Consider the following 19074-nt stretch of genomic DNA (forward strand, 5'->3'; position numbering starts at 1 on the left):
ATTTCATATACCTTATACCCATCAATCTAAAAGGTTTATTGAATGGCATGCCTTTATTTCCCTGTTTAATACAGCAGCAGTACATGTCATTCCTTGTCCGAGTGCACCTGCTCAGTATCTCCAGTTTCTAAATTGGACATTTTCTGAATTCAGACATATAAACCACATTACTCTAGCTATGTTCTATATATATTGATAGTGTCAATGGGTGAGGTCCATACTGAGGAGTTATTGAGTTCACAGCGAAAGCACAAACATATTATAGTTCATGCTATTTCATTCATAGAGGAGGTTAATTGTATGAGCAGCTGTCAACTTCCAGCTGGAATACGGGAATGCTTTTCATGCCACCTACTCCAAATCATTGACTTACAAACTCCAAGTATGGTGTGTATGTTATCTTGAAAAATTAGACCATATCTCTAACTCCAGAGTTTCAACGTACTTGCTTATGCTTCATGAACCTTCACAGCATTCACGTGGTTGACTCAGTTCTAGTGATAAAAAGATCTCATCACTCTCCTCGTCATCCTATTAGTCTGTAAAAGAGGGAGACATTTTGTGGTGCACACCTGTAACTCTTCCATTATAGATCAGCCACATCCTTTAACATTCGTTTATTAGTCCACAAACAAAAACATTGCTTGACTTCTTTTTGTGTGCATGAATGACATCAGGGTCATAGACTATTTGTATTTAACCCCTTCGCTGCGGGGATAATTCCCCCGCTGTGCTGGGGGGGAGGGGGTGCACCCAGCACCCGCATGCTCATGACGAGCTGAGCTCGTCATGAGCTACAGTGCTCCTGTGCTCATGATGAGGAGCTCGTCACAGGTGCATTGGCTGCCGTGGAACGCTCAGCACAGCAGGGGAATTCTCCCCGCACCTGAGCGCTCCACGGCCCATGACGAGCTAAGCTCGTCATGAGCACTGGAGCATCGTGCCTCATGACGAGCTCAGCTTGTCATGAGCAGGCAAGGTGTTAATGTGTGTGAAATAGGTGCAGTAACTCACTCTCTGACTTTGAACATAGTTGTATTTCCTGTTCCTAAAAATGTGCACTTCCTTAAACACAAATGTAAAATATAGTTAAACTTGTCTACCTTGTGAAGGGAGTGTCTCTTTCAGCTGTACATCAACCACCTGAGGAAAAGAGCTATGAAAACTTCGATCTAGAAAATTAAAAATAAATATTGACCTATGCAGGGTTACATGTTCTTTTGTTAAGATTAACTCCACTTTTTATCTGGCCAGAAAAATATTCCTTCTACTTTTTAGGATACTAGCAGTACAATTCACAACACAATTTCACTTTAAAGTATCTAAGGCACCCACTATTCCAATGTATTTGAACCACTGTGTTTTGAAGAATTCTATTGAATCTATTGTGCAGACACATTCTCATGTCTCTTACCCACAGCAGTTATTTAAAGTACTTTGACATAAATGATATATAGTTGTTTCCTAGCTTCTGCTATATATATGTCAATTTACACGTGGCTCATTCTTAAAACAATTGTATTAACCTCTTCACTAATCACACATTGTTAGACAAACAAACTATGCTACCCCATGTATCCTTCTGTGTATCGTTATGTAATAACTATGAATCTATCAGTCATTGATCTCAAAACTCGAAGCTCTTCTTTCTCTTCTTCAAAATATGCCTTCAGCCCAACCATTGGTTCCTTTCTACTGTCAAAAAGCTCTCCAAAAGAAGCTAGCCATATCCCAAAAACAATTTGTGGCAAATCATGGATCTTATAGTTCCTCCAGCTTTCTCTGTATGCAAACAGCAGCAACAACCCCTTTCACCCCAGTAGGGAGCATGGTATTAACAACGCTGCTATAAAAGTATGGACCAAAGAAGAAACCACACCTTTTAACTGTAGAAAGGCTGAAGCAGAAAACACAGCCACCACCACAGAATGGACAACAATAGCAACTACAATTGTTGTGACAGCAGCAACCACAGTTGTCACGATAGCAAGTACTACAGCAGTAATCAGATTTGCCATCGTGGCAGGGACTACAATATCATTAAACAGATGCCAACAATGCAAGGACATCAAGAGTGCTCACATTTCCACCCTCAATTCTAGATGCCACAACAGCAAGAACTCTAGTATTTACCACTGAACCCACTACAGCAGGGAAAAAAGCAGTACCAACAAATGCCTTTAGCACAGCCACAGAAACTGCCACAATAGCAACCACAAATGCTTAACAACACCTGCCACAGGTGTAAGAACATCCACAGCAGCAACCACAGTGGTAAAAACAACAGGGACCACTGCAGTAGCCATAGCTCCCACAAGTATGGACCACAAAAGTGGCCACTGTTACCTAGATGAGAGGGATGACAACAATAATGTCAATATCTACCACAACAGGAAAAACAGAAACAGTCAGAGTAACGACCTATGCGGCCTCCAGCTGCAACCTGAAGAAGGAGCAAAGGTTCCACCATCACATCAGGAACAATAGCAGATACAAAGCTTTTATAACAGCAGCAACAGAACAACAAAAGCCACAATAGTAGTGATGGCAGCTGTCACTACAATAGCAACAACAGATATAACAATACCAGTTGCAAATTCAGAAGTGAAAACAACTGTCATCTCAGCTGTAACAATATTAGGGACAACAGTAGTTACCACAGCTACCACCATGACAGAAGCAACCACAGCTGTAATAAGAGTAAGGACCACAGTGCCTCCATGACAGGCCAACAAGAGCCACAAAATCAAGAATTACAATCTAATCTAGTCTTCTTTTGTGTAAAGCACTGTTTCACCCAGAAATGCATCCTGGCACTGTTGAGGATTTGTTGGTGAGAGCGGGATATGAATATGCCCTGGTAAGAATTCCGTTATGTGGGCATAACCTCAGATATTTTAGCATTTTCGCTTGTTACACGAGATTCTCAATTGTACGTAATGATGTTATATGGCGTAATTACATGTGGTTTGCAGCAAAGATTTAGCACAAGTGCTTGGGAACAATGTGAATAACCACAATGCAAGTGGCTGCTGTTTGCAGTACTTGTGGTGTTTGCACTGTTTAAGGCCTAAATGTATCTTTGTGCCCGTAAAGAATGTGAGGAAGCATGAGGCGCTAAAATGTAGCACTAAATGCTGGTTTTACATTTCCCTTAATTATGAATAATTTTGCACCATTTTTCAGAAATTCCACATAATTATGCCAAAGCAAATGACTTCAATTTTCTATGACACAAAGGAGCATATGTAAGAAGCTGTTTGCGAATCGCAAACAGCGTTTTGGTATGTATGTGCCACATAGCAAAATAAGGGTTCGCAAAAATTGCGATTCCTTATTTTGCTGAAGCATTCAAGGAATCGCAATTTTGCGATTCCTTAAATGCTTTGTAGGGGTGCCTTGCATATTGCGATTTTGGCTTAAGGAGATGCAAAATACCCCCTACTCCAAGTAGATGGTATTTAGCCATTTCCTATTAAAATGCATTTTTTAAAAAGACGCCCTTAGGGCATGTATGTGCACCACATGTACTTACATGCACATTTCAGGGGTGCAACAGGTGTCCTTTGGACACCTCGGCACCCTTGGAATTGCGGCTTTCAAATTGCGATTTTCTCATAGAAAATCGCAATTTGAGAATGTATCCCCATTCATTCCTATGGGCCTCTTGGCCCAGGGGACCGAATGGGACACTCATTCCTTAATTGCGATTCGCAATTTGCTAATCACAATTAAGGAATTTTAGAGATTCGCAAATAATAATGTGATTTATTACATACAGTCCATTTTGCAATTCTCAAATAGAGATTCCTTAAAAATAGCTATTTGAGAATCGCAAAATGTAAATTACATACATTTTCCCTAAAGTTATTTGGCTGCTTAGAATAGGAAATTTTTAAAACTGTCTAGAAAGTCAAGTGATCGACATTGAGATGGATATGAGCAGTAAGGAATTCCAAGACTTGGTGACAAGGTCAAAAAGGACTGTAGAAAAAACAGCAATGGACCGCACACTGCTAGCCCCTCCTCCGGGTCGCCCCTAAGCACTCTGGTTTGTGAAGTGTCTGAAGTCCGAAGAATTACTGAAAGTTCGTAAGTGGTTCACCTATGTAGGTGCAAGTAGATACTTGTTATTACCCCGATCTCTAGACCCGGGACATGGCCTGTTTTCGGGATATCTTCCCTCATCAGTAGAGAAAGTCAATAGGGGTGGAAGAGAAGGCTGCCTCGTAACCGTCACGGACCTTGTTGCCCAGCACTCATGTGCGTCGTCCAGAAGCTTGTCAGCTTGGGAGGCTCATGGGAGCCCTTATGTAGAAAAAACAGCAATGGACCACACACCGCTAGCCCCTCCACCGGGTCGCCCCTAAGCACTCTGGTATGTGAAGTGCCTGAAGTCCGAAGAATTACTGAAAGTTTGTAAGTGGTTCACCTATGTAGGTGCAAGTAGATACTTGTTAATATCCCGATCTCTAGACCCGGGACATGGCCTGGGTTTCGGGATATCCTCCCTCATCAGTAGAGAAAGTCAATAGGGGTTGAAGAGAAGGCCGCCTCGTAACCGTCACGGGCCTTGTTGCCCAGCACACAGGTGCGTCGTCCAGAAGCTCATCAGCTTGGGAGGCTCATGGGATCCCTTATGTAGAAAAAACAGCAATGGACCGCACACCACTAGCCCCTCCTCCGGGTCACCCCCAAGCACTCCCGTATGTGAAGTGTCTGAAGTCCGAAGAATTACTGAAAGTTTGTAAGTGATTCACCTATGTAGGTGCAAGTAGATACTTGTTATTACCCCGATCTCTAGACCCGGGACATGGCCCGGGTTTCGGGATATCTTCCCTCATCAGTAGAGGAAGTCAATAGGGGTGGAAGAGAAGGCCGCCTCGTAACCGTCACGGGCCTTGTTGCCCAGCACTCACGTGCGTCGTCCAGAAGCTCGTCAGCTTGGGAGGCTCATGGGAGCCCTTATGTAGAAAAAACAGCAATGGACCGCACACCGCTAGCCCCTCCTCCGGGTCGCCCCTAAGCACTCTGGTATGTGAAGTGCCTGAAGTCCGAAGAATTACTGAAAGTTCGTAAGTGGTTCACCTATGTAGGTGCAAGTAGATACTAGTTATTACCCTACAATTTGGTTCCCTTGAGCCTTTAAGCTGACGAGCTTCTGGATGACGCACCTGTGTGCCGGTTAGGCATCGAGGCCTGTGACGGTTACTTGGCGGCCTTCTTTTCCACCCCACCTACGTTCTCTACTGATGAGGGAAGATATCCCAAAACCCGGGCCATGTCCCGGGTCTAGAGATCTTGAGAACAACAAGTACTTACTTGCACCTACTTAGGTGAACCACTTACGAACTATATGTACCAGAATCCTTAGGGGCGATCCGGAGGAGGGACTAGCGGTGTGCGATCCATTGCGGTTGATTCTAAAAAAAGACTGTACACTAGCACTAGAGTGATTAAGGCCATCCGCTAGCAAGATTAAAACTTGATGTGGCTCAAGATGATTAACCAGATTGAGGACAGGAATGTTGTATAGATGGGTGTAACACCAAACGGCTTAGTGTTCATTTATATCACACAAAATGACATATTGTGCTAGTTTCGAGGCCTCTCCATTGCCAGGGTGAGTTATAATAGCAAAAAGGATTTAGGAACCAAGGCATGGGCTCTATTCATACCAAACACAGTATTGCTCATAAGCACTCTTGAAAGGATGGCTTGGAATTTGGACTGGTATCATTTCAGCAAACTGTGCATATTAGAGAAGTGTAGGGAGCAGTACGGGCAGGCTAGGAGGCAGATCTGTCCTCTACTTACAGGAAAGGGTGAGCAAGTGGGTACAGTGAGATGTGCGGGTGCATTGTTTTTCGGGCTTTTGGGCCAAGGCTTATTCCAGATCTGAATGCGGCATGGAGGGCTACTGTACCGGGCGGAGCAGGGCAGGTACCCTGCCTCTTGCTGTCTCTCAGTGACAACCCAGTGTTGAATTATAGCACATGGCACAACATTTGAGACTCTATTTCTACTCCTACAGCACTTCAAGAGCAGGTGTTTGTGAACTCAACATCGTCACATGCGTACTATTCATTGCAGTGAATTAGGTACAATTGCACATCAAGTTAATCCATGTCCTTCTGTTGCACCATATTTCTGCTGGGTCCACTGCTGTGTTTGTCTGAAAATTCGACTCCCACCTCCTATAAACCATTTTGACAAAAATATTCGCCTGATGAGGCATGTATGCAACATACGGAGAGGGTTCTCACCTTCCCCAAAGCCCCTCCCAAGATGGACGATTTTCTGTTGGAGGTCCTGGCTCTCCTCCCCCGAATCAGACATGACTGTGGCTCCCACTAGCTGTCACAAGGGGTAGGTGTGATGGCCTTGAGACACACGGATAGGATCTACAAGGCCAACGCTAAGCAAGAGGATACCATCTTCCAACTACTGTCACTCAGACAATGCAATTTAATTGCTGGTCTCTGCAGGGAGGAGAGGGCTAGGACGGACATTTCCTATAGTCACGTTATAGGACTACAACCTGATCTCTGTATTAAAAATATAGAAAAGTTTAATTGTATTTACTATACACTCCAATTTCGGCCCATGTTCTAAAAGATACCCAGACCTTGCCAAATAAGTTGCAGCAACTCCCTTCCTTGCCATGGTTCGGTCTAATCATGATTCACAATGCCCTTTGGTAAATATGAATGAGGAGAGAGGTCGCTTGAAGTCAAAATGGTGGGAACGGGAAGGAGTTATGGTGGAGAATGAGATCTAAGGCCAAATGTTAAAAAAGAAATGTGGTCTTCCTGTAGAAGCCTGTCAGCTGTGGGGTGCTTCTGCTGTGAACAGTGTGAGCACGCCAATGTTTTCCATCTTTTACGCTGTTACCAGCTTGACACAGAGCGCATTGTGCAGTGTCCACTGATTGTGTTTCAACTATAACTAGTCCAGTGCTGGTGAATTCTGCTGGTGGAGCGGCACAATTTATTAGTAATCCCGCGTTACAGGCCTTACAGGCGGAGTTACTAAATTCTTCTAATTTCGCCGGTGGAATAAAATATTTTGCCGCCCCTAGCCATAACTACATCTCACAAGTGCGTAGACACATTATCTACTCATATACCTAGTTACATACTCACATGCACAACATCATATGCATACATTCACGCTTCCCCCCTTAGCTATCCACAAAATATCAGAATTTTCCTACCTAGTACGCCTGTAAGTATATCATAAAAAGCAGATATGCACCATTAAATGTACACATACACACAAATATATTCATACACATGAAGGCATTTCCCCCTACTATTGTATTCTTCATTTCACAAGACAATTAAACATATTGTAACACAACAGACTCCACCACTGTACAAGCAAACACAAAATTATCTTATAATGTATATTTTAACATACATAAACATACATACATACGAGAAAATCATTCCAGTTGCATACCCTAGGTAATATCATAATAAGCACACCAACACAACACATCCATACTATAGTGTGGAAATGTAGCAATTTCTGTTACTTTAAACTAAGTATAATTTAGAAGCCCATGAAAAATATTGATAGCGTAATATATTAAAAGAATTTTAATTAACTAATTATAAATTATTTCATATTTTTTCACTCTACTTCAAGAAACCCTACATCCGAAAAAATGAAAATGCAAATAATGCATCCAGAAAGATTACAAACAATTCGGGTTCAAGTTGAAAGTTCAAGCACAATACGAAATTTGACAATTCTAATATTGAATCAAATAAAATACATTCTGACACAACATATTTAAAATCAAAGCAAAATCACCACAAAAATAACACATACAAACAAAACTTCACCAAAAACATGCATTCACCACTGCCACCAGATCCTAAAAATGCAATGTCAACAAAAAAAACATAGGGCTATAGAAAAATACAAGAAAACACGATGTTCCAAATGATTCAGTGGTATAAGTAATAGGATGTAGGCGCCTATAGGTAATTACACCAATTTTATTAGAAAGGAATCTTATTAGTAACAGTGCTAAAGGGTTAGAGAGAATCACCTGCCTCCCTAGGTTCTGTGGCAAGAGCAACAAGACATTATAAATTGTAAACCCAAGCACACGAAGAATACAACTGGTAGTTTCAGAAGTTACTCAAACATAACACACAATAAATCAATCAGTTTTTCTCTTTTTCTGCTTTAATAGATCTTCATGTTTTCAGTAAGTGAAACAGTTCCCAAACCAACACGTGTTTAGTCGCCTCAGTATGCTTGTACATGCGACTTGTTCACGGCTAGGTGGAGAATAATGCGATGTTTTAATTACTCATAATTCTCAAACATTTGTTAAGTTCAAAACAAATGTGCTCCCAGGGGAAATTCCAAGTGACGCGGTCCTAATCAGATGTTAGCACCTTGAAAACTTGTGTTTGTTCATGCATATAGTGCAAATAGTGACATTTCATAAAATTAATGCGAGTCTGCACATATCATGATGATGATTTTACACGTACATTTGTTGTGTATTACAAGTGAACAGTGCGCTTGACAATGATTGGTTATGTGATGGGACTTATACTCTATATGTTTGTAGTACCAGTCTCCTTGCGTACAGCCAGATTACGTCACCCAGTGACCAAACTTAAAGAATCACTAAACACCGCCAAATTTTCATATACTACGATATCTATATTACCCTCAGTGTGGCTGATATCACAAGTATGAGACCCACTAACCTGAACAGATTCACTCTATTGAATTCAGGGAAGGGAGCACAAGAAAATAAACAAGTGTGTATATTACACTCTGAACCAAACTCTGTATCATTCCGACTTGTAAGCTAACTGCTGCGCAGTAGACTGAAACCTTCCACATTCCCATATTATTATATACCTTAAGTGCGGCGATAATTCCAAGCCACACTACTCCTGTGGCGTAAGGGAAAATCCTGTTGAGGACCTATTCGGTTTAGCAGCAATCTAAGTATCCCGTTCTATTTGAAAGGGAAAAACAAAGAAATACAAAGAAATAGCCTATCACGCTGTTGGTGGTCCACAGTCTGCCCACCAAGGCCTAATGCGAGTGCCGGCATGAATCCGAAAGCCCCGTTATGTTTCCCTAAGGGATCACGTGATCGTGTCACGTCACGTGATCGCATCCTAGCGTTCCTATACTGCTAAACTGAATAGGATTTTTGGGGCGGGAACCATCCGAGCAGTCCTACACAGGATTTCCCCTTACACCACAGGAGTAGTGTGGCTTGGAATTATCGCCTCACTTAAGTTATAAAATAATATGGGAATGTGGAAGGTTTCTGACTACTGCGCAAGAAGAACATTGCATATTAATAATTATGTATACCAGCAACACACTGTTATGATTTCCCGAGGAACTATATAAGGAACAATTTAATTCACTTTATACTCTCCATGGGTACGGCCGAGCTTAGAAAATTAACTCTCTGGTTATTATAGGCTAATCATTAAAGAAGCAAAATAAAAAACACAGCGAAAGGAACCTGAAATAAAAGCACACAAGAAAGGAGAACACGAATATGTTGAAAACGTCATTCAGTCTCTAAAATCAGCAAAATGCCTGATTAGAAACAAATATAAAATAATTCCAAACATTTAGGAATAAACAATTATTAAATATCTTCAAAATTTGGAATAATGAATAATTCAATATCTAACAAATTTAACAGGGCATTGCTTAACTGCTAATAAAAAGCTGAAAAATCAAATTAGTTTACATCACAAAACCATGTTTGGTGACACCAAACAGAAACAAGACAATGAATATAAAAATAAACAGCTCATAGTCCAAAATAAGGCATGCAAAACATAACAACATAATTAACAAAAAGGTCTAAAAAGTGAATTAGAACAGAGCAAGACAAAATGGTAAACATTTTCTTCAAAGGAAAACTGAAAAACAAATTTAACACCTTTCCAGTGATCTATGCATATCTTGTTCAACAAGTTTTAGGACGCCACAAGATCATCCTTACTAAAGAATTAATTCAAGAAAATTATGGAAATGGGTATTGCTGCTGCATAATAGATTGATAGCATTATTTAGCAGATTATGAAATTATTTGCACATATTGCTAAATACATTTTTAGGATAGTAAAATACCTACAAGAAGTGTTTTGAAGAATACAGCAATTTTAACTGCTTACAAACGTATACTTATGTGGATCTATATTAATACAAATTGACCATTTCAGAATGTTTTAAGATATAAAAATAATATTTAATTTCTGAACTGCAGAATTAGGTCAGATTACTGTAAAGATCCACTCCAACGCCTCCTAACCAACCTAATGATGTTCCTCGAGTTGCCACTGCTACTCTAGGGATCAATACGAGATACGAGAGTGATTCAGTATTATCAATGTGGTGCTCCTGGTCACATTGCTTCCAGTACCAAATGCATGGCTAGGAATGTATTATGTAGAGAATGAGGTAAGAGATGGCATCTTGCCAAAGTTTGCAGAACCAAATCTCAATTTGGCCTAGTACAAGAAGTGGATGACATGTGTGAGAGTGTCCATGAATTAATGTTGCGTGTAGAGGGTTCTGGTATTCCTTGCAAATCGTGCTGCAAACATACTGTCTTGGATTGTAGTATTGTCAGAGAAAGTACAAACAAACTAGAGAAACCTCGCTGTATCATAAGTTTGGATAAGTGTGATGTCATGATGTTAGTTGATTCAGGAAGTTTGTATACGTTATTATCTAAAGAAATGAATTCCAAGGTGTGGGGAAGTAAGAGCAATATGGAGTCTTGGGACAAGTCTGAAATCAAAGATGTTGGTTGTGGTGGAAAAAACATTGAAATTTTGGGGTTAAAGCGGATGGTGATTTGATTTAATGGCAAAAAAGTGTATGGTTGAGTATATTTAACAAGACAGGGCTCGAATTTACTAGGTTGGCGCCATCGAAAGGATCCTGGCATCATGCTCAATCCCAACGCAACTGAGCCAATCATGTCTACTATTGTGCATGACATTGATGCTTATGAGACAACTATAACGGAGAAGTATCCTGAGGTTTTCACTGATAATTTGGGAAAACTTTAAAACTTTTCTCATGGGATTATCTTAAAGAAAAATGCAGTGCCTGTCATACACAAATGAAGAAATGTGACTCATTTAATGAAAGATCCTCTCCAAGAAGAACTCAAGAAGATGTTAGCATAAGGAATTATAGAGCCCATTGAGGCCTCAGAATGGTTGGCACCCATTTGTGGTTGCACCCAAGGATGGGAGCGAAATTTGCTTATGTGTTGATTTGCAGAACCTGAACAAAAATATTTGGGGGGATAGACAACTGCTGCTCAACATCTCTGAGATGCTGACAGCCATGGGCGGTGGAGTGATATTCAGTGTGATCTACATGTCTGCAGCATATCACCACTTTGATTTGAATGAGGAATCAAGACACCTCACTTTGTTTGATATACTGCTGTGTGCATTTTGTTACTGCAGGAGCCATTTGGCTTAGTATCTGCCTCAGCAGTGTTTCAAAAATGTATGCAACAAATTTTTGTGGGTATGAAAGATGTCCTTTGTTTTCAAGATGTTGTGTTGATTATATGAAAGGACAGTGTACATGATGATGAGGTGATGAATAAAGTTCTGAGGCAAATGGAGAGTCATGGGTTAACCATAAAAAGAGGAAAAGTGCCAATTGAGGAAAGATTGTGTTACATATTTGAGACATGAAATATCTAACGCAGGGATCAAACCTAAGAAGAGAATTGTTTCTGCTGTCCTACTCGCCTTAACAAAGAACACTTAAAAAAAATTCTTGGTTTTGCAGAATACTGTTCCAAGTTTGTGAGTGGGTTCACAGAAATAGTGGAACCACTGAGGCTACTCAGGACGAAGAGTGTTTCGGTCATTTCGATGTGAAAGCTAAAAATCTTATTACTACTGATGCCAGTGCAGTGAGAATTGGAGCTGTCCTGACCCAAGTGTGTGATGGGCAAGAGAATATCATCAGATTTGAATCTAGGAGACTTCGAGGTGCAGAAGTATCATATTCTGTGATTGAAAAAGAACCCCAAGCATATTGTTGGGGCATAAAACCTTTCAGATATTTTGTTTGGGGGTTGCTTTTCAAGGTCCACACAGATCACAAGTCCCTTGTTCTTTTATTTAAGGGAGGTAGGGGTTTGGAAGGTAGTGTGACTCCCCGGATTTCCAGATGGATGTCATCAGTGCTTGAGTATAATTTTGAAGTGGAGTATGTGAGAGGTTTAAAAAATGTAGTGGCTGATTATTTATCTAGAATGCTGGTGGATGAGGTTGAAGGGGACATGGATGAAGGAGTTGAGGTGATTAGGGGCGGAAGTGGGGAACTGGCCCTTGATAAATAGAAATGGACAAATGCCATGTTGAATGATGATGTCCTGCAGCATGTCATGAGACGTGCATCAGAAGGGTGGAAGGAGGATCTTACTGAGGATGTTCGCTTAAAAAAGTATCATCATGTGGAGGCTGAGTTGAGAGCTAAACCATTGTGTTTTGCAATTGTGGGTTTGGGTCCCATCCTCGTCGCCAGTGTAAAGATCCACTCCTATGCAAGATGTGAAGACAGTTATCTTTATTGAGTAGGATACAATCACAGGTACCTCCAGCTCTTTCTTCCAGCTCTTCTTCCAGCTTCTCAGCCCCAACTACTCTTTCCCTTCAAAGAGTAACATTCCACCCTAGCAACAAGATCTACATTCCATTCCCATTAAGATAACTCCACAATTACCTTTTGTGGTTATGAAAACACTACCTAAATACTTATCTGCAGAATTAATTTAAGGGTTATACAGCAAAGTTTTATATCACCCTTTTTAATTGTTGAAATGACACCTATTTATTAGTAATAAAGAATAATCAGGGATTTTTTTACTATTGAGATGAAAATCTAAAAAGAGTATTCAACCAAACAAATTGATATAATACAACTACTATCAGTAGGACAATCAGAAAAACATACACTGGAATTATATAAAATGCATGAACACTACACAATATAACCATTACATGCAAAAGCAGCCATGGGTAAAGCTGAAGATATATATCAAACTAAACAAGCACAGCGAAAACCAATTAGGATTTGGGTAAAAGTCATAAAGTACATTGATTCTCAGGGCCTCATTTATGAGGCCTCTTGCGGCACCGGAATGTCATTTTTTGTATGTTCCGTTGGTGCAATGTGCCCCGGCATATTTGTAAGGCCACTTAAAGCCACTTTACAGTGCTTTTCATGGCCTTGTAAATATGTAGCCCTTTCATGCAAAAACACTGCTTGAAACGGTTGTTCCATGGGCTTTGCTGTGGGTGTTCCCATGCAACACCCCTGGAATCTGAAGCATTCCCAGATTTATGAGGAATCATAAACCTGGGTCAGATTCTAACATAACCACAGGGAGGTGCAATGATGAGAAATGTTTTCATTTTCTACTCGTTTTTTTCCTTTTTATATTGGTGCTGCATTCTGCAACACACATGGAAAGGGGAAATTGCCTGTATGGATTAATTTTGTGCATGAGGGTGTCAAACTATGGAGTGGCATATTAATTAAATAATGATGCAGCGCAGGGCAGAAAGTCACCTTGCTGCGCTGCACGATAAGGAAAGAGCAGGAATGCTCTGTGTCTAACATTATACAGCACATTCCTGCCTTTTACCTGCACTGGCACACAATGTGCTGCCTAGCGCCAAGGCAGGCACTATTGCACCATGGTGCAAAGGTCTGTGCATTGTAAGCACTAATTGTTTTGTGCAGAAACGGACATCTTCCTACACAAAAACAATCCTGATTGGCACTTTCCTCTATGCGTGCTGCACAATGCACGCATGCTAAGAGGAAACAATGAGGAGAAATAAAGATATTTCGACTCGTTACGCCTCCCCCGGGGAAGGCGTAGCATTCTAATGCATTCCCAGGTCTACCAGGAATGGTAAATCTAGGAATGCGCCATAATCCATGGGTTGATGCATGGGAACACCCACGCTCCACCCTTGGAATGCCTCCCTGGGGCACAGTAACACAACACAGCGATTTGCTCTGTGTTGCGTTACTTTACATTTGTCAAGCCACGCAGGACCAAACAAGGTAGCCTTGCGTGGCTTGATAAATCTAATTTAAGCGTTGTGTCAATCTTGTGCCCCATTGCGTGGCGCAAGGGCAAAGCCCCTGAAACTATGCTATAGAAAAAGCAAGATAAAACGCTTGTAGAAGAAAAAGGAAGAATTTTTTATTTTTTTAATTTTTTTAATTTTTTTTATTGGGTTCTCATTACGTCGTTATAGTGTACTCTTGGCCTTGCAATATTTTTCTGTACCCTTGTCCGGCTATAACACATTCAATAACTTCCCTAAATTTCATTCCATATGCTAAATAACTTTATCCACCTCACAATGCACATCGGTTCAATTCCTCGAAGCATAGCACAGTTCGAAATAGATGTTATTTTTTCAGACTCATCGTGGCTTTAAATTGCATTCAAAAGGCTCTTTGTAAAGTGAAAAGGGAGCTTATGTTGGCATTCTAAATAATCCCTAAAATGTACAGTGCATTTGCAGGCAATGTGATCTTCTGTTCGCACCTGACCAGTTGAAAGGTATTTTTTTACCACGTCTGTACATTCTTCCTGCTGCACAGTAGCAACATTCATTGTACACTTCTTTCAAAGCTTAACAGCGCTTATGTTCAGTCTGCAGCGCCTACTCTTTCTTTGATCCTCAGCACACTGTTTACCAAGCTCGCATCCCATGTGCAGTTCCTTTCAGCATGCATTGAAGAAAAAAGCTGATGAAATCTTTCATCTATTTTCTGGGTAAACCATCTGCTTTCAGAAGTGCATCCTGGCTTTAGAGCTTTCACACATTCCACCGACTTAGAAAGGAGGAAAACAGTCTGGGACAGGGGAAGGAGGGGCATGGATTTGGCTCCTGAATGGCTATGTACTGGGCAACCAGAAGCTCCTACCTTTAATATTAGTATGTCATAAAACAAATGCTAATTAGGGCACTTGGCCTTACTTGTCAACCTAGACATAGAGACAGCTGGAGAGAAACTAGGGAATGAAAGAAAAAGGAAGAGAGAGTGCGAGTGGGAGAGAACAAAAGGGAGAGAACAGGAGAAAAAGAGAGCGAAAGAACCCCATATTGAATGTTATTTTCAAACTTCATTCTTTCAAAACCTATTCACGGTCCCTGAGGTCTACTTGTTATGATATCAAAAGACTTTAAATGCACGTTATACAAAAAACAGATGTTTTCAGAGAGCACTGTACCTAATGCCCCAAAGACGTTTTAACTCTAAAAAATGCATTTCATATTCTGTCAATTGTGTTGCTTATGTGTGCACGTTTTAGGGGAAGACATGGTTTAAGCTTAAAAGGGAGTTTAAAACCAACTCGACGCACTTACGTTTCACTATATATATATATATATATATATATATAGGAACTAGAAGCTGCTGCTATGTAAAATGGAACACAGAGCATTGCTGGCCTTCACTCTCTCCCATGGAATGGCTTTGTTGGTACTTTTATGGTCGTCAGCCTGGTAACTGATACATTTATTGAGGTTAATATGTTTATGTTTTTTCTTATTCGTTTTTAAGAGAGCTGAACATGGGAAGTCAGAAGAGGGGGCAGGTCAGCAGGATAATGAATTGGTAACAAATCTGCCAGTAAGTTGTGCTACAACTGAATACACCCGAAGTTCAGGAAACTGTACTTTGGCCTAATGCAGCCCAGAATCTAAGGTGGAGGAGGGAATTTGACAGCCACTTATTTTTGGAAGATTGGACTGCAAGCGGATTGTGTGAGTTAGTTATCTAGACAGCTGTTACTTTTGAAATAGGTTACATTTTGGGGTCCTCTCCATATGTGTTTTATGGATAAATCATAATACTTTGAACTGTATGTACAGTGTTACCGCTAGCTTTTGAAGGACGCGTATTGTAGGGCTATTGTGCTCAGCTCTGCACATCTTCAGGGTAAGCCGGGCGCTGGGGTTCAACTAGACTCAAACTTTGGGGTGCAATGAGCAGGTCAAGCACTGGAGGAGGGGTTACAACTTCAAACACTGGGGCAAAACTCTCCTTAGAGCTAATACAAGAGAACAGAGTGATAACCTGAAAAGGTTAAGCAAATTGATGAGTCCTGATAGGACAACAATAGACATGTTTTAGTGGATTTGATAATATTTATAGTCTATTGACAAATATCTTTAAAATGGGCAACTAAAAAGCAGCTTCAACAGACAATACAAAGCACTTTAGAACCAATGTTTGCCACGTTATTACAAGATTGAGGCTCTTTTTTTTGCCAATTCTCAGTAAATTCCTTCTGTGCAATGACAATGAACTCATGAAATATTTTTTATTAATTCTTCCATAAGACTCTTCTCTCTGACTGTTGACCAAAGGCGCCTTTTATCTGGTCTGGTCATCAGGACAATGCAGCATATGTATGGTTGAGCCTGCATAAATGCACAGATCTCAGAATATTGAGTTTAGTGGGTTAGCCTGATTTTGGGATGTGTCACTGGCAAGTCTCATGTTTGATTTCAAATGCATCTTCCATTCCTCCTGCGATTGAATATGTGAGTAGCAAATAGATGGCAATATTAACACTTGTTAATTACTCTGCCTGGAAACTACTCTATTCTAAAACAAAAGAAATTAGTAGTTGTCAGAGCCCCAAATGAGCAGTTCTTATAGAAGATAATGGTGCTATATCCACAAGACCTAAAGAAAAGGTATAAAAGTTAATTGCTGAAGGACATTGCATTACTGGTTGGGGGGTGCACCCCTACTCAAACAACAACTACAATTTCAGTTAGGGTGATTTCACAAGCAAACCCAACATTAACCTTTGCTCAGCCCTCTAGTAGATTGGCACAAAGGAGTAAGGCTTAAATGAGTGGCAATATGTGAGGTATTTATACAGCATTTGAAACAATATTAACGTTAAAACACAACACTTTAAAAATCTCATACCAATTTAGAAAAATAGAATACAAATATATAAATTATTTGAGACCAAAGTGACAAATATCCAATCAATATAATCGGAGATAAGCAATTTTAAAGGTTTCAATGAAAATAGTGCCTAGAAGCTCAAAGGGCCAAATGTGGGTATCTAGTCGCGCTGTACTGGGACAAAGTCACAAGTTCAAGTTGACTGTGATGGAGGGTGTGCGGAATACAGGGACCAAGTTATGCCCACTGAACAATGTGCCTTAAATCTGGATGTAGAACATTGTTAGCTCCCATGTTGAGGATGCATCCTACAGGAGCAATTCTGAAGGCTGCAGACTGCAATGCGAGGTTATGTGTCGAGGATGCATGGTGTAACAGCAATTCTGGGGAGCTGCGGGGCTGACATGCGAGGTCCTGCATCAAGATTGCCTCACTCAGTGGCAGTTCAAAGGGTAGTGGGCTGCAATACAAAGTCCTGCATTGAGAAGACATCACACAGTGTGGATCTAAACAACTGGGGGGTCCTGCATTGGGGATGCATCACACAGCAGCGGTTCTGATATAAAGCTATTAGGCATTGTGTTGAGCTGTGTTAGTTCTGCTTGGACCAAACCTGCAGGAGAGAACATCTTCAGGAACACTTCTAAGCATCCAGGACTGGGGTGGCACCACTTGGGGAACAAGACACACAACAGAAAGAGTCCAAGGGCTGGGTTCAAGGTGGTTGGAGACTTTTCTGTCCCTGAGGCTCTGATCAGGAGGCCTGCCAACTAGCACTTGGAATCACTCTGGTGGTCCCGGCTTCACGATGCAGGTCTAGTGTTTTCATTCAGGCAGCAGGGCAGGAGAATAGCAAGGCAGCACTGCAGTCCTTCTGAGTCTTCCACAGGTTCAGAGGCCCACTGAAGCGATGTATCTGAGAGTCCAATATTTACACCTGGCGCCAGCTTTGAAGTAGGAGAAGGATCTAGAGGTCCCTCCACCCCCAGAGGTGTTTGGAATTTCCTGCCACCATAACCTGGCCCAAACCTGTCTGGGGCACAAAAGACTACTGTCAAGCCCTTTGTGAGTGTGCTTAGGCAGAGGCTTTGCGATGTGCAAATGTGGTAAGTGTCAGTTCCATCCCTTTATCAAGTCAGAGATGGCCCATCCTGCCAATACCTATTCTTCCTCTGTCTAACTATCTGGTGGCAATATACAAACACCAACTGTCAGCTCCACCTAGTCGTGTGACCCAGGATACAGGTTACAGGCACTAAATGGCTGGGTTAGGAATATGCCAACTTTCTAAAATGCTATTTTCAGAATTGTGACTTAATTTTCGACTACCATTAAAGAGGGCATTAAACTCGACATTCCAGCTTGCCCACAAATTGGAAGTTATCACTTATTAAATGTAGCATGGCAGGAGCAGGAATGAGCCAGCCTCCTCCGTTTCTTAATGAATTAGGAGAGCCAGATATACTATGGAGGAGATGGGAAGTTATATTTAAACCATACCTAATAGCAATAGGAGGTGGTAACTTTTCAAACATTTGAAAACAACATATCCTACTACACAACCTTGACATACAGGGTAGAAAAATATACGAAGATATTACAGGTAGATTAGTGCATGAAGAAAATGAAGAGGAAATTGAAGGGACTAATATATATGAGTACACTTTAAGAAAGTTGGAGACCCATTTTAGAGTAAAATTAAATGTGGTATTAGAAAGACACAAGTTTTCTAAGAGGGTTCAGAAAAAAGATGAAAAAAGTAACTTCATATGTGGCAGTTTTAAGGGGCTTATCAGCAACATGTGAGTTTTGGCCACTTACAGACTCCTTAATCAGAGACCAACTAGTGAGATGTACGAATGATTATAAGATACAAGAGTAATTACTCACTAGAAATCCTGACCTAGATGAAGCTTTGAGTATAGCGAAAGGATTAGAGCACACTGCAATGTGTATGAAGGACATGAGAATTCATGAAGGGGATAGCAAAAGTAAAGTAGATTACAAAACATCAACCAGTGAAGATACTGTGTGCAAAGTGAGGGACAAGAACAAAGAAGTACAACGCAA

Source organism: Lissotriton vulgaris, chromosome 6 (assembly GCF_964263255.1).
Source record: "Lissotriton vulgaris chromosome 6, aLisVul1.2, whole genome shotgun sequence".
NCBI classification, from domain to species: domain Eukaryota; kingdom Metazoa; phylum Chordata; class Amphibia; order Caudata; family Salamandridae; genus Lissotriton; species Lissotriton vulgaris.